The sequence below is a fragment of the Salvelinus sp. IW2-2015 genome, linkage group LG8, assembly GCF_002910315.2.
Source record: "Salvelinus sp. IW2-2015 linkage group LG8, ASM291031v2, whole genome shotgun sequence".
NCBI lineage: Eukaryota > Metazoa > Chordata > Actinopteri > Salmoniformes > Salmonidae > Salvelinus > Salvelinus sp. IW2-2015.
Window position 1 is genome coordinate 9,467,021 of NC_036848.1, and position 26,202 is coordinate 9,493,222.

Consider the following 26,202-nt stretch of genomic DNA (forward strand, 5'->3'; position numbering starts at 1 on the left):
TCTAACATGGGAGACGTATTCGATAGAAGGAGACAGAGACATTGGGTGCACTGATAGGCATAAACGTGAGTGTGTCTTTGGGGATAAGATTGTTGAATGTATAGATGTTCCAGTGTTTTGGTATGTAGTGTGTGTGTCTCAAAGACCAAGGGTCATATGCTTTGGGTAGGGTTGATTGTACTCTGGGGTACTGATGTAGTTCTTCTCTTGAGGTCATGGTGGTATGTGATTACTCTAAGAGCAGGGATACACTGATCACCGATGATACTATTACTCTAAAGGCGTCATGCAGTTGGCCCAGCCCCTCTCTGTTATGGTATTTGATCCACTCAGACACACTTAGACCCTTAGACTTTCAACGACACGGTTAGCTGACCAACATGGACCCTTTATAGAACCACCGACCTCAGACCCTGTGTGTAGGTGTTCACACCTGATAAGTTGGTCCCACACACACATGAGGAGACCTGTGCGGCTGGGCAAGACACCAGGCTCAGACCCTGAGTTACACTATCTACGCCCAACTATGACCCGTTAGACACCCACTCAGACCCTCGAGTATAACCACTACTACCCACCAATGACCCTCAGACACACTCAGACCCTGAGTACACCAACTCCACCACCAATTTGACCCTCAGACACACTCAGACCCTTGAGTACACACTACCCACCATGACCTCAGACACACTCAGACCCTGAGTACACTACTACCCACCATGACCCTTTAACACACTCAGACCTCGAATATACACTACACCACCATGACCCTCAGACACACTCAGACCCTAGACACATCCCCCATACCCTTTAGACACACTCAGACCTGAGTACACATACCCACCATGACCCTTAGACACACTCAGACCCTGAGTACACCACTACCCACATGACCTCACATTCTGGGCTTGGCAAGCCCCTTTCCATTTCACGTTACGTCAAGTAAATTATGCCCTCGTTAGGCACACACCTGTTTCTCTCTCTATACCGGGCCTGGATTGGAGGATTGGGGCACATGTGGTGCAGGAGTCCACCTGGGAGAGGTTGAATGACTACCCTGGCCATGGTGACTCACAGGAACCCTTATCAACAGGAACTTGAGCCCTCAGAGCCTGTGTCCACAAAGCGTCTCAGAGTAGGACTGCGATCTAGAATCTGTCCATATAATCTTATAATTATCTGAAAGGCAAAACTGATCCTAGAAACAGCACTCTTACTCTGAGACACTTTGTGGATAAGGGCCCAGGTTTCACTTTAAAACTTTAAAGTGAAACTACATAAACTCAACCAAAAAAGAACCGTCCTTTCACTGTCAACTGCATCATCATTTTCAGCAAACTTAACATGTGTAAATATTTGTATGAACATAACAAGATTCAACAACTGAGACATAAACTGAACAAGTTCCACAGACATGTGACTAACAGAAATGGAATAATGTGTCCCTGAACAAAGGGGGGGTCAAAATCAAAAGTAACAGTGAGTATCTGGTCTGGCCACCAGCTGCATTAAGTACTGCAGTGCATCTTCCTCCTCATGGACTGCACCAGATGTGCCAGTTCTTGCTGTGAGATGTTACCCACTCTTCGACCAAGGCACCTGCAAGTTCCCGGACATGTCTGGGGGGAATGGCCCTGCCCTCACCCTCCGATCCAACAGGTCCCAGACGACCTCAATGGGATTGAGATCCGGGCTCTTCGCTGGCCATGGCAGAACATTGACATTCCTGTCTTGCAGGATATCATGCACAGAACGAGCAGTATGGCTGGTGGCATTGTCCTGCTGGAGGGTCATGTCAGGATGAGCCTGCAGGAAGGGTACCACATGAGGGAGGAGGATGTCTTTCCCTGTAACGCACAGCTTTGAGATTACCTGCAATGACAAAACAGCTCAGTCCGATAATGCTGTGACACACCGCCCCAGACCATGACGGACCCTCCACCTGCAAATCAATCCCGCTCCAGAGTACAGGCCTCAGTGTAACGCTCATTCCTTCGACGATAAAACGCGAATCCGACCATCACCCTTGGTGAGACAAAACGCCAGTCCTTTCGTGGTCCCAGCGACGGTGGGTTTGTGCCATAGCAACGTTGTTGCCAGTAATGTCTGTGAAGACCTGCCTTACAAACAGGGCTACAAGCCCTCAGTCCAGCCTCTCGCGGGACAGTTTAAGCACTGATTGAGGGATTGTGCGTTCCTGGTGTAACTTGGGCAGTTGTTGTTGCCATCTTGTACCTGTCCGGCAGGTGTGATTTTCGGATGTACCAATCCTGTGCAGGGTTGTTACACGTGGTCTGCCATGCGAGGACAATCAGCTGTCCGTCTTGTCTCTTTGTAGCGCTGTTCTTAGGCATCTCACAGTCTCACACACGGACATTGCAATTTATTGCCCTGGCCACATCTGCAGTCCTCATGGCATCCTTGCAGCATGCCTAAGGCACGTTCACGTAGATGAGCAGGGACCCTGGGCATCTTTTTTGTGTTTTTAGAGTCAGTAGAAATGCCTCTTTAGTGTCCTAAGTTTTCATAACTGTGACCTTAATTGCCTACCATCTATAATCTGTTAGTTGTCTTAAAGACATTCACCAAGGGGGATGTTCATTAATTGTTTATGGTTCATTGAACAAGCATTGGAAACCGTGTTTAAACCCTTTACAATGAAGATTCTGTGAAGTTATTTGGATTTTTACGAATTTATCTTTGAAAGACTGTAAGTGGCAGCTTCCTTCTCTTCGAAAGAAGAGGAGGTGTAGCATTGATCGGACCAACACGCAGCGTAGCCAGTGCTCAACATGTTTAATTATTCAAAAAAAACAGTTGAACACTTAACAAATACAAATAACAAAAAGTTGGCAAACCGAGTTACAGTCCTAGCTGAGTGCAGAGAACACACAGATAAGGAAACAACCACCCCAAATCCCAACACAAACAAGCACCTTTATCATGAGTCCCAACACAAAACATCTCCTCTGATTGAGAACCATATTAGGCCACATAGAAACGGACAAACTAGACACACAACATAGTGGCCCACCAGCTCACGCCTGACCAACACTAAAACAAGCAAACACACAAGAACTATGGTCAGAACGTGACAAACAGGGTCCTAAAAGGGATGTTTTTTTTGCTGAGTTAGTTTCAGAGGTGCAAGAGTCGAATGTGCGATTTGTGTTGGTAAATGGATGAATGGTTAACAGTAGAAGCTAGTAATGCTGGCATTAGAGTAGAGGAGCCTCAGATGACTTTTACTTTCCCTTATTGACGCCTTACTCAATAAATTGAGCATTGTGAGAGAGACACGAGGTAAGTTTCTGCCCTTTTCCCAATGTGTTCTTCAGAGAGATGGAGAGATTGAGAGAGAGACAGTTAAATAGAAAGAGTGACAGACGAACAGAAAGGCCTAGGGCTGCATGCAGGTTCTGGTGGTTAGAGAGGCTACATGGCAGGTTTGGTGGTTATAGGAGGCTACATGCAGGGTCTGGTGGTTAGAGAAGGCTACATGCAGGGTTCTTGGTGGTTAGAGAAGGCTACATGCAGGGTCTGGTGGTAAGAGGTACATGCAGGTTGGTGGTTAGAGAAGGCTACATGCAGGTTGGTGGTTAGAAGGCTACATGCAGGGGTCTGGTGGTTATAGAAGGCTACATGCAGGGGTCTGTGGGTATAGAAGGCTACATGCAGGGGTCTGGTGGTTATAGAAGGCTACATGCAGGGTTCTGGTGGTTATAGAGAGCTACATGCAGGGTTCTGGTGGTTATAGAAGGCTACATGCAGGGGTCTGGTGGTTATAGAAGGCTACATGCAGGGGTTGTGGTTAAGAGGCTACATGCAGGGGTCTGGTGGTTATAGAAGGCTACATGCAGGGGTCTGGTGGTTAGAGAAGGCTACATGCAGGGTCTGGTGGTTAGAGAAGGCTACATGCAGGGGTCTGGTGGTTAGAGAGGCTACATGCAGGGTTCTGGTGGTTATAGAAGGCTACATGCAGGGGTCTGGTGGTTATAGAAGGCTACATGCAGGGGTTCTGGTGTTATAGAAGGCTCATGCAGGGGTTCTGGTGGTTAGAGAAGGCTACATGCAGGGTTCTGTGGTTAGAGAAGGCTACATGCAGGGTTCTGGTGGTTAGAGAAGGCTACAGCAGGGTTCTGGTGGTTATAGAAGGCTACATGCAGGGGTCTGGTGGTTAGAGAAGGCTACATGCAGGGTTCTGGTGGTTAGAGAAGGCTACATGCAGGGGTTGGTGGTAGAGGAAGGCTTACTGCAGGGTCTGGTGGTTTAGAGAAGGCTACATGCAGGGGTCTGTCTGGTGGTTAGAGAAGGCTACATGCAGGGTTCTTCTGGTGGTTAGAGCATCTCTGTGTGAAAAGATCAGCTACAGTAGCATTAGGTCTACTGGGGAGGATCTCAGGCTGGAGCTCCATGCTGCCTGCGTGTGTAGGGGAGGGTGGGAAACCTGAACCCCCTCACTCCCCCTCAGACCCTGGGGTCCTGGGAGGAGCAGGGTGGAGAAGAGGGGTGGAGGGGACCGGAGATGAGGGTGTGGGAAAGTTGTAGCAGGGCTAATGCCTTTGGTGTGGATGTCAGCCAGAAGGTCTTGAGTGTCTCTGCCCACCTAACAGGTTTTCTAAGCCTAGTATAATCATAATACCTCATAGGGGACCCATCCATGCACTACAAACTCAAATACATCCTGTATCAAGGAATCCATCATTTATAGATTGTGACAGAGTGAATGTGTGTTCAGTGAGAGGTGGCTGAGAATCTGTAAAAAGTTGGGATACTGTTCGCATTCACAATGAAATGAAAATGATAGGTAACATGCCACTGGGGCCACATCTCCAACATGTTTCCTGCTCTAGTACCTCTGTATGGTTTGAATATTCAATAACTGTTGATTTATGACTATTACGATATAGAGAATACATTTGCCTACCTGGGATACACACGTCCCTCAGAAGCTCTCTACGAAATCATCCTACACACGTGGGAAATTTACGCAGGGGCTATGATGATCCTCAGACCTCAAAACCATAAGCTGTACACTAGGCTACACTGTATGAAWATAATTCTAACAAAATAATGGTGTAAGTCCAGGAACTGCTAAATAGCATTTAGCCTACTATGCTACTAGTGCTGTGAAGAGCAGAATAGCAACACCCTGTTTGAGGAAGTAGTCGCGTTTACAATGTATCCCYGCACGGTTAATGATTACACAGAGGCAAGATAAGAAAGGTAAGTTTAGCATACAAGCCATGTAGTTTAAATGGAATGAATGTACATTATTTAGGATAGCTGTGTATTTCTTACTCTTTCCTCATGTTTCCTTATTGCTGTTGCTCTAAGATGGCAACTCAGTGGGAATGTGCCAATTGAATCTCAGCAAGGAAACTCATAGTTGTATTTGATTAATGTTTTATAAAAAAGTATGGATTTCAGCAAACAAARAAAGGCACACATCAACAGAGGACAAACATAAACCCTTACCATGTACCTAAGAATTTACATTTTTGAAGTATTAACTGCATAGTGACTAGAAGGAGCCAGGAGGTTCATTTAAACAACTCTAGTCTGCGCTCACCTCTGTGGATGATATCATCGTGGAGTTGAGGTAGTCAGGGGGTTTCTGATTCAAACATGGTAGTAGAGGCAACGTGACCAGTGTAGTAGATCCAATGAGATGCTGCTCGGGAATTATTATATATAGGTAAACTTTTGACCAGCACTCTGCAGAACACTCTGCACAACAATAGCTGTGTAATCTATTGAACTAATTTGCATAATACTACAAAGTTAAATTGTATTAGAGATTGAGAATGTACACTCTCCTACTTATTTTAATTGGATGGTGAAGCTAAAACGTTTAATTTGGCTCTATACTCCAATATTTTGGATTTGAGATAAAATGTTGTGCTATTTATGCCTCTAAAAACGTATCACTTATCATTATTCACTTCTCATTCATGATTATCCATAATCATGGTAGCATCCACATTAATGTCGAAGTGTTCAGAAACAGTTACCAGTGACTCCAAAATGTGACTAGATACATATAGTGCTTTCATTTCTAAGCGATAAAACATATTTATGAAAATACCCTCAAATAAAAGGTGACATTCTGTACCGTCACCTCGTATAAAYCATTTGATCTCAAATCCAAAATGCTGGAACATAGAGCCAAATCAAACGTTTTAGCTTCATTGAACAAATAAATATGTATGCTATAGTGGAGTGTAGTTACAGCCAACAATGACAAGTGAATTTAAGCTTCAGTCATGCACAATTTTCTCCTGACAGCATGTTGACGTTTTAATGCTCTGTCGTTGATTGGATAGACAAAGATTGACATATGCCACAAGCATATTTTAATGCAGATAAAGTAATTCTTAAACACTCTCACGCACACACGCGCACACACACACACACACATACGCATGTGTGCGTGAATGAAATTTAAATCGATTATTCTGCTTATCAAATAGTAACCTCGCTTCACTTACCAGTTCTAGACACTGTTCCCCATCTTTCCTCTTGGTGAGTATTCCCTGTATTATATTAATTCTACAGTTCTGCTAATCCAAAGATCCGTGGGGGAAAAATATATTATGCAAAAGTAAGATCCAAGGCAGCTGATTTGTGTTAAGCCACAATGGAATGACGTTAGGGTCTACTCAGGACAATGTCTTGGTTTACAGTAGCACATATATTCGTGTGATCATTCACTTGTCTTGATCTTCTAAAACGCCCTTATTCTTGAGCAAAATCCGTAACCTTCACAGAACAATACGCGTAAAATAAAACCCAACTGAAAACCATTCAGGAGTCTCTTCGTTCGCGGAAAGTCCCTTCACTGTTCATATAGTGTCTTCAACGCGCAACAAAGGTGTGGTAATGTACCAGCTCCTTTTTAAACATACAATCACGGCTGTCCAGTCCAGTCTGTGTCCACCGCCAGACAACCCCGAGAGTGATAGGCTACAGCAGGGCTGGTCAGCGCATCAGACGTCCTCAGAGAGCTGGCAGAGAGGAGAGCGAACTAACGACGATGAATAGAGAAATCCAATATCCTCAGCAAACAAGTCACCCGCGAGTCTCTCTCTCTCTCTCTCTCAATACACACACCTACCTGCACGAGTCCTAATCTCCGCCTCTCTCAACATTAGCCTACTCGGCCTCCAGCAAGCAATTCCATCCTATATATTTATTGCTARTGTGAATTAAGCGTTTGATTCACTGCATGAATAGGTCATAGCACATGTATAGAACATCAAAGCACATGTATAGAATTTCATTGTTTGCCTTTGTATTTACACACACTCTTTAATAAAATAATGACACAATTAATATTAATATTATTTGTTAATTATTTACTGATTTGACARTTAGTCCCTGTTGTCAAGTTGAGTTTATGAGTGTGTTGATACACTACATGGCCAAAAGTATGTGGACACCTGCTCGTCGAACATCTCATTCCAAAATCATGGGCATTAATATGGAGTTGGTCCCCCCCTTTGCTGCTATAACAGCCTCCACTCTTCTGTGAATGCTTTACACTAGAAGGTGGAACATTGCTGCGGGGACTTGCTTCCATTCAGCCATAAATGCATTAGTGAGGTCTGGCTCGCAGTCGGCATTCCAATTCATTCCAAAGGTGTTTGATGGGGTTGAGGTCAGGGCTCTGTGCAGGTCAGTCAAGTTCTTCCACACCGATCTCGATAAACCATTTTTGTATGGACCTCGCAAAGTTGTGCATAGGGGCACTGTCATACTGCAACAGGAAAGGGCCTTCCCCAAACTTTTGCYACAAAGTTGGAAGCACAGAATTGTCTAGAATGTTGTCGTGAGTTGACCTTAACATTCATCTGAAGACTGTTATTTATCGAATCAACTAACTATGTTTCGTTGTTGCCCGATTAAATGAATCATGTAACGATTAACTCATTATGATCTTGGGCACCACGAGAGCGACTTGTCGTGTAATCCTGAATAGAACTACAGAGTTGATTGTTCCTTCCATTCGCYCTTGAAGATGCTTTTTTGAAGATAGGCWAGCCAGCCGTATCGATGGTTCCCAAATGGGGTGATGATGGAAGCGTAATAAGATGGTTTGAGCACAGTAACAGGATGGTCCTACTTAAATTTGCTTTCTAAGATACTTTACTTAGGACAGCTAATCAGCCATACCAGCGATTGTCTGGCAGATGAGTTTATCGTCTCCACCTCGCGTTGGTTCACTGTGTTAAATTCTTGATCCATCATTTTGCGCGAAAGGGGCGGTTCTGGCGGGCTGACACACTCTCTGACCTCACGTTGGGGCGGTGACTACTCACTGTGCAAAGTTATGGATAACAATGATCTCTTATAATCTATCAAATCATATCCCTCTTTTAACAAAACACTTTCATCATTTTTCGTATTACATGCACAACCCATAATATAGAAAATTCAACTATGTAATATGTGTATTTCCTTTATAACATTTCTAATGACATCACAAAATAACAAACAAAATTATATTAGTGTTCTATAGATCGCCTTGGACCGTTCCCCACGTTCTACGTTAGAAATATTGTTCCAGTATTYACTTTGGAACGTGTTAAAGTTTCAACKGGAAAAGGTCTGTTGAGACAAAGCACATTCCTTTGGTGAATTTGGAGAGTACAGGCCTGGAACTTCTCCCTTGATTTACAACAGGATGTTAGTGTCAATCCCCACTAGTTCTATCCTCCCCCTCTACGGGTGAAAGGGGGTTTGATTGAAGTTAGTCATTGCAAACCTGATCTGACCTATTTGGATTCTCGTGGTCAGTCATGACAATGTCATTGTATGCTGTATCGTTAAGGTTTTCCTTCACTGGAACTAAGGGGGCCTAGCCCGAACCATGAAAAACAGCCACAGACCGTTATTCCTCCTCCACCAAACTTTACAGTTGGCACTATGCATTGGGGCAGGTAGCGTTCTCCTGGCATCGCAAAACACAGATTTGTCCGTCGGACTGCCAGATGGTGAAGCTTGATTCTTCACTCCAGAAAACGCATTTCCTCTGCTCCAGAGTCCAATGCTTTACACCACTCTAGCTGACACTTAGCATTGTGAGTGTTGCAACAAGGACTGACATTTTTTACAYGCTACATGCTTCAGCACTCGGCGGTCCCGTTCTGTGAGCTTGTGTGGCCTACCACTTAGCAGCTCAGATGTTGTTGCTSCTAGACGTTTCCACTTCATAATAACAGCACTTACAGTTGACCGGGGCAGATCTAGCAGGGCATACATTTGACAAACTGACTTGTTGGAAAGGTGACATCCTAAGACGGTGCCACGTTGGATGTCACTGAGCTCTTCAGTMAGGCCATTCTACTGCCAATGTTTGTATATGGAGATTGCATGGCTGTGTGTTCTATATTATACACCTGTCAGCAACGGGTGTGGCTGAAAYATCCAAATCCACTAATTTGTCCACATACTTTTGTATATATAGTGTATGTGAATACTGAGTCAGTAGACAACACCACCCCGTCGTAAAGAGGGTTCAATAGGGGACATTGTTACTCTCCAGTAAGTCACATAGCGTCCACATCTCACCAATGTATGCCTACTGAATTGATAAAAAAGGCCTGATATAGAGAGAAAGAAAGAAATACTACTATTTTAACATCTGCTGTCTCAGGTTAATCKTTGAGTTCAACAAGGTTACCCCAATAGTTCTCTCCAGACTCATTATGTCAGACTATAAGATGTTCTCTCCTAATCCGCATCAAAGCCCTGTAAAAGACAGAGCAGAGCAGGGCTCAGCGCAATTAATCCGTTGCTATAGGAGTGGCATGCTAGCTCTCTCGAGCCATGACCCTCAGAGGCCCACTATGCTAGCTCCTCAATATAATATTTGACATTTAAAGTCACTTCCGATTTAAAAAAAAAGAAGTTAATTAATAGCATTAAACCACTTAAGGATGACAATGGTGCAATGGTTACAACCGCTCTCTTGTGCCAGGACCAGGGGTTGGTTGTAATGATATACTTGGATGTTGTCATTGACACCATTGGAACAGATTTCAGCATGGTTGAGACACACACATTGGGGCATGTTTCCAGAAGATTAAGGGATGTACTTTTACTTCTGATGGTTTTTATTGACCCACACAGAGACCTAGAGAGAGAGAGGGGGGGAGGCAGAGAGAAATAGAGAAAGGGAGAGAAGGGGAGAGACTGCAATTAAAAGGATTGATATCCATGAAAAGGTCCTTGCTGAGTTGTAAAGGCAGGGGGAGAGAATTTTAAAGCTGTTGGCTTCTGGGGCTGTTTTTGGGCAAGAGGGGTGTGTGTCTGACATTGGAGCATTGGAGGACAAACACAGAGCCACACTCCTTCGGTTGCTTGTGCATATACAGTCTGTCTGTCTGTCTGTCTGTCTGTCTGTCTGTCTGTCTGTCTGTCTGTCTACTGTATCTCTCTGTCAGCATTTTGGTGTGGTTGATCTGTGTCTCCCTGTACAAAAGAGTGCCACAAATACTGATAACAACAAAACAAGACGTGGCCTGCCCCCCCCTCCCTTCTCTCTCTCTCTCCCTCCTCTCTCTCCTCTCTCTCTCTCTCTCTCTCTCTCTCTCTCTCTCTCTCTCTACTCTCTCTCTTCTCTCTCTCTCTCTCTCTCTCTCTCTCTCTCTCTCTCTCTCCAATTCAATGTCAATTTAAGTTTATGGCATGGAAACATATGTTAACATTGCAAGTGAAGTAGATAATTCACAGTAAACATTACACTCACAGAAGTTCCAAAATAATAAAGACATTTCAAATGTCATATGTCTATATACTGTGTTGTAACGATGGCACTCGCCTCTCTGTCTGCTCTCTCTCTCTCTCCCCCCCTCTCGTGCTCCCACCCTTCTCTCCTCCTCTCTCTCCTCTCCCCTCTTCTCTTTCTCTCTCTCTGTCAGTCTGTCTATCTGTCTGTCTCTCCTCTCTCTGTCTGTCTCTCTCTCTCCCCTCTTTTTCTCTCTCCCCCTCTCTCTCTGTCTGTCTCCCCCCCCTCTCTCTCTCTCCTCTCTCTCTCTTCTCTCTTTGTGTCTGTCTCTGTCTGTCTGTCTGTCTGTCGTTCTGTCTGTCTGTCTGTCTGTCTGTCTGTCTGTCTGTCTGTCTCTGTCTGTCTGTCTGTCTGTCTGTCTGTCTGTCTGTCTGTCTGTCTGTCTTCTCTCTCTCTCTCTCTCTCTCTCTCTCTCTCTCTCTCTCTCTCTCTCTCCCCTCTCTCTCTGTCTGTCTCTCCCCCCTTCTATCCCCCCTCTCTCTACCCCTCTCTCTCTGTCTGTCTCTTCCCCTTCTCTCTCCCCCCTCTCTCTCTCTCTCTCTCTCGTCACTATTTCCAAACAGCGTGTTGAAAATAGCAGAAGAAGGCAGATTCACAGTTATCGCTGCCGACCACATTATCACGCAACAGTATCACTACGTTTTTTCTAACAATGTTAATATGAGTGTCAGTAAAAATGTAATCGAACTGTATTTTAAGCTATAATTCTTAATTCCCTGTGGGCCTTGGTCAAAAGTAGTGCACTATGTAGGGAATAGGATGCCGATTCGGACACATTCCTAGAGGTGAGCCCTCAGCGGTWGATTTCCACGTCACTAAGACTTCTCCTGGCAGCACAATAACGGCCTAGTGCTTTCTTAATCGAACCTGACCCTGTCCCTAGAAACTCCCTCTTCCAAGAGCAGCCATTTTCTCCCCCCTATTGATGCCMTTGGACTTGACTGTTTTAGACTCACTCCTTCCTGCTGTGTATCCGACTGTGTTCCTATGAAATCCTTTTAAGCATTCTGATAATGAGTCTCACAGCACTTTATATTGTGTATTTCYCTCCATCCTTTACTAACCCGGGAGATGCACAGCAACTACTAAAGAAATCTACAAACCCCCACACAATGCCTAGTAGTGATGGGGGAAAAATCTATACAGTTACGTATTTGGATATTATTTTGACGATATATCGTATCTGTCACGCCTGCTCCCGCTCCCCATCTCTGGTGCTTGAGGGCGCCAGGCTGCCCATCATTACGCACACCTGTCACCATCATTACGCGCATCAGCACTCATTGGACTCAACTGGACTCCTTCACTTTGTTGATTGCCCTCCTATATCTGTCTGTTCCCCAGTTTGTTCCCCGTGTCAGCATTGTTGYCGTTATGTGTCCCCTGTCCAGACACTGTCCTTATTAGTTTTATGTTGGTTATTTATTAAATGTTCACTCCCTGTACTTGCTTCTCGTTTCCCAGCGTCTGTCCTCACAGTATCGTACCGTTTGGACGATATCGCAATATTATTTTTTGCATTAGTTGGCTGTACCTGCACCAAAACTCCAGTATTTTTCCTTCTTAGCTTGTTCTCCATCTTATTTTTAAATAGGGAGCCAATTTGTTTTCAGCACTTTTATATCACTTTTATTTCTCTCTCGTGTCTCTCTGCAGCAGACATATGGTGGGAAATATCTTTTTAACATYGAATCGCAATAAAATCACAGTACCGAATCGCAATACATTTACAATCGTGAGAATTGTGAGAATCGCAATACATATTGTATCGGCACATAAGTATTGKGATAATATCGAATTGTGTGGTCCCTGCCAATTCCCAGCCTTAATGCCTATCCTGTCAGACAACAGGGCTAGCAGTGAGACCATTGGCCAGTCGGGTCCAGATCTATATACACTGAGTAATACCAGATATTATGTAATAGACTGACCAGGGAAATCCAGGTGATGATCCCATATTGATGAAGAGGAGGAGACAGCTTAATKCAATCCCGGTAACGGGATGATATGACAACAGCCAGTGAAAGTGCAGGGCGCCAAATTCAAACAACAGAAATCTCATAATTAAAATTCCTCAAACATACATTACATGTGTCTTATACCATTTTAAAGGTACTCTTGTTGTTAATCCCACCAAAGTGTCCGATTTCAAATAGGCTTTTCAGCAAAAGCACCACAAACGATTATGTTAGGTCACCACCAACACAAAGAGAAATTCAGCCATTTTTCCAGTCAAAGAGAGGAGCCACAAATAGCACAAATAGAGATAAAATTAATCACTAACCTTTGATGATCTTCATCAGATGACACTCATAGGACTTCATATTACACAATACATATATGTCTTGTTCGATTAAGTTCATATTTATATCCAAAAACCTCYGTTTACATTGGCGCCATGTTCAGAAATGCCTCCAAAATATCCGGAGAAATTGCAGAGAGCCACGTCAAATAACARAAATACTCATCATAAACTTTGATGAAAGATACATGTTTTACATAGAATTAAAGATACACTTGTTCTTAATGCAACCGCTGTGTCAGATTTCAAAAAGCTTTACGGCAAAACACAATATTCAATAATCTGAAAACAGCGTTCAGCCACAAAAGCAAGCCATACAGTTACCCGCCCAAATTGTGCAGTCAACAAACCTCATAAAAAGCATTATAAATCTTCACTTACCTTTGCTGATCTTCGTCGGAATATACTCCCAGGACTTCCACAAGAAATGTTCGTTTTTTTCAGTAATGTCCATCATCTATGTCCATAATAGCTATTTTTGTTGCGTGTTTGGTATACAAATCCAACGTCAGGAAAGCGCGTTCACTAAAACCTGACGAAATGTCCAAAAGTTCTGTAACAGTCCGTAGAAACATGTCAAACGATGTATTGAATCAATCTTCAGAATGTTGTTAACATACATCTTGAATAACGTTCCAACCGGAGAATTACTTTGACTTCAGTTGAGCGATGGAACGGAGCTGCCTCTCACGTGAACGCGCATGTTCAATGCGTGGTCACCTCATGGCAGTGMTTACTCATTCCTGTCTCCTTCGGCCCCCATTCACATTAGAGTCATCAGACAAAGTTCTATTGACTGTTGACATCTAGAGGAAGCCGTAGGAAGTGAAAACTCATCCATATCTCGCTGTAAATTCAATGGGAGCTTGGTTGAAAATCTACCAGCCTCAGAAAAAATCCAAACAGGAAGTGGAACTTCTCAGGTTTTTGCCTGCCATATGAGTTCTGTTATACTCACAGACATAATTCAAACAGTTTTAGAAACTTCAGAGTGTTTTCTATCCAATACTAATAATATGCATATATTAGCAACTATGACTGAGGAGCAGGCCGTTTACTTTGGGCACCTCTGTGCACCTTTCATCCAAGCTACTCAATACTGCCCCTGCAGCCATAAGAAGTTAAAGAAGGATTTTTAAACCTTGAGACAGATGAGACATGGATTGTGTATGTGTGCCATTCAGAGGGTGAATGGGCAAGACAAAATATTTAAGTGCCTTTGAACGGCGTATGGTAGTAGGTGCCAGGTGCACCGGTTGTTGTGTGTCAAGAACTGCAACGCTGCTGGGTTTTTCACGCTCAACAGTTCCCTGTGTATATCCACCACCCAAGGACATCCAGCCAACACAACTGTGGGAGGCATTGGAGTCAACATGGGCCAGCATCCCCATGGAACTCTTTTGACACTTTGTAGAGTCCATGCCCAACAGATTAAGGCTGTTCTGAGGGCAAAATGGGGTGGAACTCAATTTTAGGAARGTTCCTAATGTTTTGTCCACTCAGTGTATRTACAGAGAGTGCGGCCAGGTTTTAGAATGGCTGCCATGCTGGCGCCTGTATTCTCAAAATGTTGGTGACGTAACAATACTAAAGCGCCTACGATAGTTCCCCGTGAGCCGCCGTAAACAAGCAAAACAGAGCGACGAATTTAACAGAGGATTTTATTGATTAGCATTGGGGATAATGTGTATCCATGTCTGTACTGTGTTGGGGTGTCAACAATTTGCATATCTGCTTTCACTGGCTATGGAGTAGAAAGTGGTTCTCTCAGAACATTCAGGCAGAAACCGCATTGGCTCAACTCTCTATATAGATGGCTGGTCATGTCTATTGGCTCCATAGAATTAGAAATTGTATAGGATCTCTATGATTGGCTCATTGGATGATACTGGGTGACTTAGTGCAGTAACACTGGAGGAATGGAACCCTCGACCTCTTATGTTACCAGGGTCACCCAGAGGGTGGCTGGCCAGACAACAACAACAACAACAACAGGATGGCAGCAGATGAGAGGGAAACAGGATGCTTGTCTCGCCAGTCTTTGGCTGATTTGCTTCTGTCTGACATAATGCAGTCAAATCCTCATTAAGTTGTTCTTTAGCACTCTCATTGAGACAGGGATGGTAACATCATGTCTACATGCAACAACGTGATCATTCTGATACAAAGAACAAATAAGTCAAACACACTCTGTCCCCTAAAAATAAATAGACTGAACAATGTATAGGCCTTGAAGAGGTACTCTTGTATGAGAGTAGTCTACTAGGAGAGAGAAAGAGTGAGAGCGAAAGAGAGTGTGTGTGTGTGTGAGAGAGAGAGAGAGATAGTAAGAGAGTGCAGGATCCAAGACTTAAGACAATAGATTCTGGGGGTCTGGTTCATGAGGACTAGCTGTCACACATCATTGGCCAACATAATGGCTGTGTGGCAGTGATGGCAGCGGTACAGGGGTATAGGCATGGGGCTCAGCTAAGAGGTGTTTGTGCCCCTGCCAGCCTCTCGTCACCCTCCTGACCTGACCGGCGTTGCAATGTTCCCCCCAGGCACCTCTCTGTCGCTTCCCCTCCCTGGATTGCTGAGTCTGCACCAATCAGCCCTCAAAGAGAAGAGGGGGAACAAACAGAGAGAGGAGAGGGAAACAAGAGTTCTCTTTGTGGAGGAGGAGAGGGTCTGAGGAGTACAGGCATTACAGAGCTCCCTCTGCCAGAGAGCTGTGAACTGTAGGCCTTGACCAATGCTCTATTCACTGGACTGAGAGTAAAAAGTATTGGCTGATCAGAGAAGTCATGATTGATTTTAAGATTGTCAGAGTAGTGTTTTCAGCACTGGGATTTAGGAGGGATGGRGGAGAGAGAGCAACCTGTTTTATGAACTGTTTGGAACTGATTTTCGCCTGCTTTCAGCTTCGTTTTAAAACCCAAAGAGTATGTCTGAATGAAGTATTTTTTGTCTGCTTATGTTTTCCATAGTTGAGTGTCTATACTGAAGATGCTCAAAAGTAACTCAAAACACCCATTGAGTGATAACTTCTAAACCTAAGCTATTTTGGGTTTCTGGGGCATCGCATTTTCAACTTTTCAGTCTTTTAGAAACCCTTCCAAGTTGATTTTCTGGCAGAAAACAGTAGCTACCCGATCTCTGTGACAGCTCAAATAGATCCCTTCAGTGTTCTTTGCGTTGTTGGAGAAAAATAAATTCAGCAAAGTAGTCAAAGGTTTCTTTTGTCCTGGGATTGGTGGTATTTCAGCCGTTATACTCTCTCCTTTCTTCATCCTCAATCCAATCTCTTCTCCCTCTATCAAGTCTCCTCTCCTCTCGTCTCCTCTCGTCTCCTCTCCTCTCCTCTCCTCTCCTCTCCTCTCCTCTCCTCTCCTCTCATTTTCCCTCTCCTCCCTTCTCCTCTCCTCTCCTCATTCCCGTGCAACAGGGTGATAGATTGATTACAGGATAGGTGTAGAACATGTGGTATTGACTGAGCTGTAATTGCGTTGCAGTAAAAGTGACTGAAGTGCCCACTGATTATATAGTTCTTATTGAGAAATGCATAGCTGACTGATATTGGCGGAGCTTAATCGCACCTGCAGGCATGAAGAGAGGGGGAGAGAGATGAAGAGAGTGAGAAAAGGAGGGAGATATGTAGTGTCAATGGATTTTCAAAGCGAGTGTCAGTGCTTGCCTTGAAATAGCCAGGGTGATTGAGCGTGACATATAACATTTAACTCCTCAGGCGATGATGGTGGCTGTCTACGGCACAACTCTACAAGCCATGTGGAGCCATCCCACTGGGCACAGATGTCAGTTTCAATGTGAGATCAACAAAACATTCACCATGTCATTGGATATAGGTTCAAAGTTGGGTAAAAAAAAAGAAATGCCCTTATGTTGATGACTTTTTACAATTCCAATCTGTTTTCCACGTTGATTCAATGTCATCACATATATTTTAGTTGTTGAAATGACATRGAAACAACGTTGATTCAACCAGTTTGTGCCCAGTGGGGTAGTTCTCACCTGGACCTGATGACATCACCCATAACCTATCCGCAGGTACCATGATGTCTAGCTTCCTGTTTTACATTCAACCTCCTCCTTGTTATTTTTGCTAACAAAGTGGAGGTAAGTATCTTGTCATTTGGATGTCATGCCCACTCGAGTCAATCTGGTCACACATTATAATTAGCCTACTGTTCCTACAGTTAGAATCTTCTCTCCTCTTTAAATCAGTTTGGATTTAACACCAAGATCAGACACCTGATAGGATCCTCACTCWTCCCGCTAGCTCCCACTGTCTTGTTGTCTTCCATGGGACACCCAGGGAGGTGGGGTCTGTCTGTGATTAGTCTGCCCAGGATTGGGCTCCTCTGCTGAGCTACAGGCCTCCGCTGCTACCCCCGTGGAGCTCCACACAGCAGGATAGGGGATTATACAGGCAGACAGACTGTTGCTGTAATTCCCACTCAAGGATACGGCTCCAAAGAGGCTTGGAGAGGGCTGGAATTATGGAATTATTGTATGAGGAAATGAAATGGCAATTAGATTAGAAGGCAGATTACATCAGTGTAGTGACTGACTTGTAGAGATGGGTCTGCAGACAGTATCTCTGTCCCATAAGATATGTCCCCAATTGATGCCAACATGCGCTTTCTCTCTCAAACACACACACACACACACACACACACACACACACACACACACACACACATTGGTGTCAACTGAAATATTAATGAATATTTATCATGTCTGAGGGATGAGCATCTGTCATCTGATTTGTAAACCAACAACATATATGTATTACATTAGACAGAGATGGAAACAATGAGAGAATGACAGAAACAGAGAGAAGGCAGAGGAAGAGGGGAGTGAGAGAAGAGTAGAGAGAGAGAGGTGGCGGGAGAGAGAGAGAGGGAGGACTGAGAGAGAGAGAAGGAGAGGAGAGAGAAAGAGAGAGGGAGTAAGTGAGTGAGTGAGAGAGAGAGAGAGAGAGAGAGAGAGAGAGAGAGAGAGAGAGAGAGAGAGAGAGAGAGAGAGAGAGAGAGAGAGAGAGAGAGAGAGAGAGAGAGCGAGAGAGAAGCAGAGAGAGAGAGAGAGAGAGAGAGAGAGAGAGAGAGAGAGAGAGAGAGAGAGAGAGCGAGAGAGGTAGAGAGGAGTGAGAGAGAGCAGAATTCCATGATCGTCAGATTACATTATTGTGTTTGACATCCCACTGGGCACACACTGGTGGAGTCAATGTTGTTTGAACATTTCAATGAAATGACGTTGAACCAACGTGGAATAGACATTGAATTAATGTGAGGTGCCCAGTGGGATCTTATGACATATGTCATGTTTTCCATCTTACACACGACTACAGGTTCATGCGTGGTTTCTGTGAACTAGCAATGAGCGTTGACAGTTTTGTTTTTCAATGTCTCCCCTGCCATCCGAATATGTAGTAGGACATATCTCAATCCACATCTGGCTCTGATCAAAAGTAATGCACTATGGGGAATATGCTAGAGCCCTGGTCAAAAGTCACTCTATAGGGAATAGGGTATCATTTGAGACAGAGCCGTTGTTTTCTTGCCTGAAACATGGCACCGTACATCTTTATGATTCACTGAGATCTTATCAAGCTATGTGCTGCTGTCTCTGTATGCGGTGTCATATGAAGGAGTCTTCAGAAAGAGAGTGGTTTAAATAGGAAGAACTGCCGTTGATCTAAAAGCTATCAAGTTTCTTGTTTAATGTCTGCCTCTCTGTGAGAATGCTATTCATTATTCACTCCTCCCTGCCATGCTCCACCAGTCTGTCTGTCTATCTCTTTTTCTCCATCCTCTCCATTCTAACCTGCTGCATGATGGAGAGTTCTTCAAATTCTTCCAATTGTTGGACTGGAGGGAGGATCAGTCTGAAGCCTCTATTCTTTCGCTCAGGCTCTCCTCTCTATCCCTCTCCTCTATGCTCTTGTCCATCCGTACTGTATCTCTCCTCTATGATCTTGTCCATCCGTACTGTATCTTTCCTCTATGCTCTTGTCCATCTGCACTGTATCTCTCCTCTCTGTCCTCTTCCTCTCTTTACCTCTCCTCTCCGTCCCCTGCCTCTCTCATTTCCATAACTCTCTTCCGTAGTGATCTCTAATATCTCCATCCTTTTCCTCTCTCCTCTCTCTCTGTCCCCTCTGCCTCTCCTCTATTGATTCTTATCACCTCAATCTCTCTACTTTCCATCATTCCAAGTTACCTCCTCTCTTCCTCTTTTCTTTATGTCCTCCTTCCGTCTCCCTCTCTGACATTGATCCTCTCACCTCATTCTCTCACCTCTCCATTGGAGACTCGGGGAGAGAGAGTTTGACTGACAGGCCTGTTCTCTGTCACCACTGGATACGGTCCCTCCCACCTCCCAGTTGCCAGGGTGATGGATGGGTTCTCCCTGCTGAAAGGTTCTGTCTCCATCTCCATCACCTCTCAGTGGAAGAGAGAATTTAGTTTAGTTTATTAGGATCCTCATTAGCTACTGCACGTGCAGCAGCTACTCTTCCTGGCTGAATACCTGACCACTATGCCTGACAAAAAATTAAAGAAAGCCTTGACTATGGTCAGACTCAGTGAGCATAGCCTTGCTATTGGGAGCCTGTAGGCAGACCTGTCTCACAAGAGAAGGCAGGCTATGTGSACACTGCCCACAAAATGAGGTGGAAACTGAGCTGCACTTTCTAACCTCGTGCCAAATGTACGACCATATTAGAGACATATATTTCCCTCAGATTACACAGACCCACTAAGAATTCAAAAACATATCCAAGTTTGATAAACTCCCATATCTATTGGGTGAAATATCACAATGTGCCATCACAGCAGCAAGATTTGTGACACGTTGCCAGAAGAGAAGGGCAACCAGTGAAGAACAAACACCATTATAAATACAACCCATATTTATGTTTATTTCTTTTCCCTTTTGTACTTTAACTATTTGCACGTCATTACAACACTGTATATAGACATAATATGACATTTGAAATGTCTCTATTCTTTTGGAACTTTTGTGAGTGTAATGTTTACTGTTAATTTATTATTGTTTATTTATCTTTTGTTTATCTATTTCACTTGCTTTGGCAATGTAAACATATGTTTCCCATACTAATGAAGCCCTTTRAATTGAATTTAGAGAGCGAGAGGGGGGCAGGGAGAGAGACTGAATATCTCTCAGACACCACACAATGTGTTCTTCAATTCATGCACCTTAGGCTCTATATTATCTGTGAGCCTTTGCAGTGAATGTAATGCAGACCAGGTTAGGGTCTGTAAGGGCTCGTCACTGACACACAAACATGCAACACCATCACCTCCCTCTGGCTCTGAGGATGTTTAGACAGGAGACTGGAGACGCCTGCATCTAGTAAACATCCAGGAAGCTTTCATGGACTTATTTCACAACTGTAGAAACTGTACCAAAACAGAACCATGTCTTTCTTCTCATAGGTAACAGAGATGGAGAGAAGTGGTGAGGTGCAGAATAATTAGGCTGATGAGTTTCAAGGGCCAGGAGCTGTTCTGAAAATGACCTCGTAAAAAAACACCATTGTCAGTCTCTCCTTTCTGTCTGTTTCTCTGTCATTTTCTCCTTGTCTCTCTCTACTCCCCATCTCCTCTTTCTCCCACTCATCACATTTAGTGTGATGCTATTAGCAAACCTCATCACTCAAACATGCAAGACTCATGATGACACATTAGGCTCATTAGCTCCCAACCAGACGACATCACATGAGATGAAATCATACATGGTTGATGGCCCTTCAATTATGATAATAACCATGGAAACAAACGTTGATATCCTTAGCATCGCCGTAGCTACATAAGAGGACACAGAGGGATCTGTTAGCAGAAAAAGTATTTTATAAACAAAAGTTAAACAAATAAGTTTGCTTTACATAACTTTTTTGTGTGCACTTTACAACTAATTTATAAATTTTTTAGGAACTCAGTCGGTGTCTCAATTTGCTGATCAGAGGTAGAATAGTCGAACACACAAGATGCAATTTCGATACTTGGTTGTGCATCAGCAATTTTCCTGTTTTTATATGTCACTCACTGACAGTCACTCAATTAGTCCACATTAATATTATAATTTTTTTGATTGGTTAATTTTTATTTGTTTTATTTCACATTTATTTAACTAGGTAGGCAAGTTGAGAACAAGTTTTCATTTACATTTGCGACCTGGCAAAGATAAAGCAAAGCAGTACGACACATACAACAACACAGAGTTACACATGGAGCAAAACAAACATACAGTCAATAATACAGTAGAAAAATACGTCTATATACAATGTGAGCAAATGAGGTGAGATAAGGGAGGTAAAGGCAAAAAAAGGCCATGGTGGCGAAGTAAATACAATATAGCAAGTAAAACACTGGAATGGTAGATTTGCAGTGGAAGAATGTGCAAAGTAGAGATAGAAATAATGGGGTGCAAAGGAGCAAAATAAATAAATAAATAAATACAGTAGGGGGAAGAGGTAGTTGTTTGGGCTAAATTATAGATGGGCTATGTACAGGTGCAGTAATCTGTGAACTGCTCTGACAGCTGGTGCTTAAAGCTAGTGAGGGAGATAAGTGTTTCCAGTTTCAGAGATTTTTGTAGTTCGTTCCAGTCATTGGCAGCAGAGAACTGTAAGGAAAGGCGAATTGGTTTTGTGGGTGACCAGAGAGATGTACCCGCTGGAGCGCGTGCTACAGGTGGGTGCTGCTATGCGAGCTGAGATAAGCGAGCTGAGATAAGGGGGACTTTACCTAGCAGGGTCTTGGAGCCAGTGGGTTTGGCGACGAGTATGAAGCAAGGKTCAGCCAACGAGTGCGTACAGGTTGCAGTGGTGGGTAGTATATGGGGACAAAACGGATGGCACTGTGATGGACTGCATCCAATTTATTGAGTAGGGTATTGRAGGATATTTTGTAAATGACATCGCCGAAGTCGAGGATCGGTAGGATGGTCAGTTTTACAAGGGTATGTTTGGCAGCATGAGTGAAGGATGCTTTGTTGCGAAATAGGAAGCCAATTCTAGATTTAACTTTGGATTGGAGATGTTTGATGTGAGTCTGGAAGCGAGAGTACATCCTCTCAACCAGAACCCTAGTATTGTAGTTCCACATATTCTAAGTCAGAACCGTCCAGAGTAGTGATGTTGGACCGGGCAAGTGCAGGCAGCGATCGGTTGAAGAGCATGCATTTAGTTTTACTTGTATTTAAGAGCAATTGGAGGCCACGGAAGGAGAGTTTGTATTGCATTGAAGCTCGTCTGGAGGGCTGTTAACACAGTGTCCAAAGAAGGGCCAGAAGTATACACAGAATGGTGTCGTCTGCGTAGAGGTGGATCAGAGACTCACCAGCAGCAAGAGCGACATCATTGATGTATACAAAAGAGAGTCGTCCAAGAATTGAACCTGTGGCACCCGGACAACACGCCCTCTGATTTGACACACTGAACTCTATCAGAGAAGTAGTTGGTGAACCAGGCGAGGCAATCATTTGAGAAACCAAGGCTATCGAGTCTGCCGATGAGGATGTGGTGATTGACAGAGTCGAAAGCCTTGCCAGGTCAATGAATACGGCTGCACAGTATTGTTTCTTATCGATGGCGGTTAAGATATCATTAGACCTTGAGCCTGGCTGAGGTGCACCCATGACCAGCTCTGAAACCAGATTCATAGCGGAGCAAGGTATGTGGATCAAATGTCGGTAATCTGTTGTTGACTTGGCTTTCGAAGACCTTAGAAAGGCAGGGTGATAGATATAGGTCTGTAGCTTTGGGTCAGAGTGTTCCCCCCTTTGAAGAGCGGGATGACCGCAGCTGCTTTCCAATCTTGGGAATCTCAGACAACGAAGGAGAGGTTCAACAGGCTAGTAATAGGGTTGCAACAATTTCGGCAGATCATTTTAGAAAGAAAGGTCCAGATGTCTAGCCCGGCTGATTTGTAGGGTCAGATTTGCCGCCTCTTTCAGAACATCAACTGACTGATTTGGAGAAGCAAATGGGAAGGCTTGGGCAAGTCTGCGGGGGGTGCAGTGCTGTTGACCGGGTAGGGTAACCAGGTGGAAAGCATGCCAGCCGTAGAAAAATGCTTTTTGAAATTCTCAATTATAGTGGATTTATCGTTGCAGTGTTTTCTATCCTCAGTGCAGTGGGCAGCTGGGAGGAGGTGTTCTTATTCTCCATGGACTTACAGTGTCCTGAACCTTTTTGAGTTTGTGTTGCACGGAAGCAATTTCTGCTGAAAAGCCTTGTCTTTCTAACTGCAGTTGTATATTGGTTTCTAGCTTCCCTGAAAAGTTGCATATCACGGGGCTGTTCGATGCTAATGCAGAACAAAAAAAAAAAAAATCGCCATAGGAGTTTTGCGTTGGTTAAGGCATGCACGGTCTGGAAGAGAACGCAAGCGGCTACGATCTGTTCCTCGCGTTGCTAAATTTCTTGACAGTGGGGCATGCTTATTAAGATGTGAGGAAGCGCATTTAAAAAAAACAAACACGGCATTCCCTTCTATGATGCGGATGATCAATATCTTCCAGGATACCCCGCCAGGTCGCATAGAAAGCCTGCTCGCTAAGTGTTTCAGGGAGCGTTTTGACAGTGCATGAGTGGAGTGTCGTTTGACCGCTGACCCATTACGGATGCAGGCAAATGAAGGCAGGATCACTGAGATCTTGTTGAAAACAGACAAGTGTATTTAGAGGGAAAGTTGGTTAGCGAGATATCTATGAGGGTGCCCTGTGTTTACGGCTTGGTGGTCTAGGGTCCTGGGTAGCGTTCTTGATAATTGTGTGAGATTCGGGGCATCAAAGTTTAGATTGGTAGATGGCTGGGGTGCGTTAAGCGCCCCTTTTCCCGTTCTCATCATGTCTGAAAATGTTGTAGTTAAGGGATGGAGATTTCGAAATTTTGTGTGTCTTCCTAAGCCTCAGGATATCAGACACGGCCTAGAAATCTCGGAGTTGCAGAGTGTGCTAAAGCTCAGTGAAATAAACAAACTAGGGAGAGCTTCTAACGTTGTAACATGCATGAACACTAAGGCCTATTACCGGACAAAGTCAACAGAAAAGACGAGCGTCATGGAATAGGAGTCGAGCTAGCACTCGCAGGGCCGGCATTAACCTCTCAACATCACCAGATGAAAAGAGGCAGTAGGATAAGGGTACGGCTAAAAGCTATGAGAATTGGTCGTCTAGAACGTCCGGAACAGAGAGTAAAAGGAGGTTTCTGGGGGTGATAAAATAGCTTCAAGGTAAAATGTACAGACAAAGGTATGGTAGGATGTGAATACAGYGGAGGTAAACCTAGGTATTGAGTGATGATGAGAGAGATATYGTCTCTAGAAACATCATTGAAACCAGGTGATGTCATCGCATGTGTGGGTGGTAGAACTGAAAGGTTGGATAAGGTATAATGAGCAGGGCTAGAGGCTCTACAGTGAAATAAGCCAATAAACACTAACCAGAACAGCAATGGACAAGGCATTAAGGAGAGGCATGCTTAGTCGAGTGATCATAAGGGTCCAGTGAGTAGTGAGGTTGGTTGGGGTAACGGCGATTCAGACAGCTAGCCGGGCCATCGGTAGCAAGCTGGCATAGGATCGAGGTCTGTTTTTAGCCACCTYGTGCGTTTCCGTCGGTAGATTAGTKGGGTTCCGTGTGGTAGAGGGGATCAATCCAATTGGCAAAATAGATTTAGTTATAGTGACCCAAGAAAAATAGTCCGATAGACCTATTCAGATAGCAGCCGATAAGACAGCTAACGATTAGCGGGCCGCAGATGGCCGTTCAGGTAACGTTGCGACGGAGGGGCCAGTTGGATAAATCCATCCGGCAGATAACGTCGGTAGTCCAGTCGTGAAGGCCCGGTGGGGCTCCGCATCGGCAGTAAAACGGGTCCGGATAGGTGATTGTAGCCCAGGAGTGGCTGATGGAACTCTTCAGCTGGCTAGCTCCGGAATAATTGATGTTTGCTCCGGGACCGACGTAAGACAATAGTCACTCGGATAGCAGCTAGCTAGCTGCGAGATCCAGGTGTAAATGTCAAGAGCTTGCGGTTGAAATCCGGGGATATGGAGAGAAAATAGGTCCTGTATGCTCTGGTCTGAGTTGCGTTGTACAAAACTGGCGATAGCTTTTCGAGCTAAAGGATAGCTGATGACCATCAACCGTGGTTAGCTGAATACTAACGTTAGCCAGTAAACTGGCTAGCTTCTTCCTAGCTTCTGGTTAGCTTCTGGCTAGCTTCTGGTTAGCTTCTGGCTAGCTTTTGGTTAGCTTCTGGCTAGCTTCTGGTTAGCTTCTGGCTAGCTTCTGGCTAGCTTCTATTGTGGATTTCAGATTTGATGTAAATAATACTTCTTTTTTTTTAAATTGGTGAGGTGGGTTGCAGGAGAGTGTTTTGAAGTTGAGTTTTTGGAAAAGAAAAGATTAAAAAGATATGCGAAGAATGATGTAAATATATATACACGGGACACGACAAGACGAGGACAAAGGACGTCTGACTGCTATGCCATCTTGGTATGAATTAGTCTAGTTAGTCTAGTCTAGACAGCTAACTAAACTTTAAGTATTCGTGGCCAAATTATGGACCGGACATGTGCCCTCCAGGGGACACCCATTGATTTTGTTAGTCACTTTCACTCAGATATAATATTGACATGGCATACGTAATGGAAAMATTTGTAGAATTTCAGGAAATTAGCTGTACGACTGCACAACAATTGTTTTTATGTAAAGCAAACGTGTTTGTTTACCTTTTGTTTATAAAATAAATTTCATGCAAACAGATCCCTAGGTATAACATTATAGTTTTTTATCCCGGAGCTGAGTTAATGTGAGTTAATGTGTAGTGACTAATTGTATAGCTAACAGGCTATGTGTTTGTAGATTATCTGAGCTGAAAGAAGCTACATCAACCAATGTGATAATGGCTGGGGTCATTTTGGCTTGCTGTTGCTGTTCTCTTAATAGCATTTTAGAGTTTTTAAATTATCATGGCTATGAATGGGTTATACTGTAGCATCCAAGAAATTCAATGAGGTCATGTGGGAGTCAGTGAGAGAAAGTTTAGCACCCTCAATGTCCTTACACGTCTGCA